The sequence below is a fragment of the Pteropus vampyrus genome, unplaced genomic scaffold (assembly GCF_000151845.1).
Source record: "Pteropus vampyrus isolate Shadow unplaced genomic scaffold, Pvam_2.0 Scaffold362, whole genome shotgun sequence".
Classification (NCBI taxonomy): domain Eukaryota; kingdom Metazoa; phylum Chordata; class Mammalia; order Chiroptera; family Pteropodidae; genus Pteropus; species Pteropus vampyrus.
Window position 1 is genome coordinate 842,997 of NW_011889143.1, and position 2,088 is coordinate 845,084.

A 2,088-nucleotide genomic window follows, 5' to 3' on the forward strand; every position below is an offset into this window, starting at 1 on the left:
GTAATATTCCATAAATATTATCATCATGAGTACTAAATAGTGTTATAATTTTTGCTTTGATCATCACATTAGATCAAAAAACTCATGAGGAGAAGGAAAGTCTATTGTATTTACCCATATTTCTACTTTTTCTCTTGTTCTTCCTTCCTGATCCCGGGTGATTCCTTATTTTATCACTTTCTTTCAATTTAAATAATTTTCTTTAGCCATTCTTTAAGGTTAGTTCTGCTAGCAACATATTTTTCTAGTTTTTCTTTTCTGTGAATGTCCACTTTCCCCCTTCGTCCTAAAAAATAGTTCCTCCACGACAGAATTTGTGGTTGAAAGTTCTTTCTATCTAGCAATTGAAAAATGTTGTACTCTTCTGGCCTCCATAATTTCAAATAAGAAATTCACTGGTGTTCCTCTATAGGTAATGTGTTATTTCTCTCTCACTGCTTGCAAGATATTTTTGTCTTTATTTTTCAGTTTAATTATGATGTACTCACACAGTGCCCTGTACTTCTTTTATCATAACACTGATCATACTACATCATTATTGGCAATATACTCATCCATATGTCCCATGAAGCATTAAGACAACACAGACTAGTTCTATTCTGCTCATGTTATTCCTAATACCTTGCATAGTCTCTGACATATATATTCTCAATAGATATTTGGAAATGAATAAATAACTGAGACCTGAAGTAAATGCAATACTGGTTAGTAGATATGGCCTGAGAGATGAACAGTGGCTATTAAATACTCCCAATTTCCATGGAGCGGCTTTGGTCATTCTAAGGTTTTAGGCAAAGGCCCACAGCACCAACTGAGGCATAGTCGTTAACATTTCTGAGACTGAGAATCACACTGAAGGCATAATTATCCCTCAGGCTTTCCATGAAGATTATCTCACCCCACACTAAGACCATAAAAGTTTTCCCGACTTAGATTGAAATAACTTTGGCCTAGCAGTCACAGAGACATTAGTTTAAATCTCAGCTCCAACACTTCCTAGTTGTATGAGATTGAACAAGTCACTTAATTTCTGAAATCCCGGATTTCTTTGTGCTTTAATATCTACCTCCAAGGGATGCAAGAGATCAAAAGAGAAAGTCTACGCAAAAGGACCTAGTGCACTACCCAGTATACAATAACGCACTCAATAAAAATTCCCACAATAATTGTTCAGGGAGAAAACATAAGTAAGATTTGCTCTCTTCCTTTGGGAAGTTAATATGTCAGTGGGAGTAAATCATTACAACTCAATAAGAGTAAATGCATATACAATACTCTAGAGGATCACAAATGAGATACTAGTTTCTGGCAAGAACGCATGAAAGAAGAAATATTTGAGATGGATGATGAAAGATGAGAAGATGTGAGGAGATAAATAAAAAGGTTAGTAGGAAATTAGGGGTAGGCATTTCAAGAAGTATATACAAAAACAAAGAGGTATGCCAGAGCATGGCACATTTAAGGAAAGGTAAATTGATATGATTGCAGTCAGTAGTGAGGATTGGATGGTGAAGCAGACTAGCAGATGTTGCATTATAAATGTATGATCTGCTAAAGGTTTTTAAGTAGGGGCACGCATAATTAGATGTGTTCTAGTATGTCAATTCTTGCAACTATGTAGAAGACTAACTAGAGGAGAGAGCTATTAGAGGTATGGAAACAAGTTAGTTTGGAATACGTTGCATTAATATGGGCCATAAATTATAAAGTCTAAACTTATGTGGTAACAGAGAAAAGAGAGTAGGAAACAGATTCAGGAGATAGTTAATAGGACAGGATTTGGTGACTATGGTAGAACAGAATGAAGGGCCCCCAAAGATGTCTATGTCCCAAGCCCCAGAACCTGTGAATTTGATATCTTAAATGACACAAGGGAATTAAGGTTTCCAATGGAATGAAGGTTTCAAATCAGCTGAACGTAAAATATAGAGATTATCCTGGTTTATCTGGGTGGACTCAATATAATCCCAAGGGTCCTAAAAAGTAGAAGGAAAGTCAGAGAGTCAGAGTTAGAGGGATATGTGGTTATGGAAAAGTGTCAGACATATGCATTGTAAGAAGTGCAATACCAGCCATTGCTTGATTTGA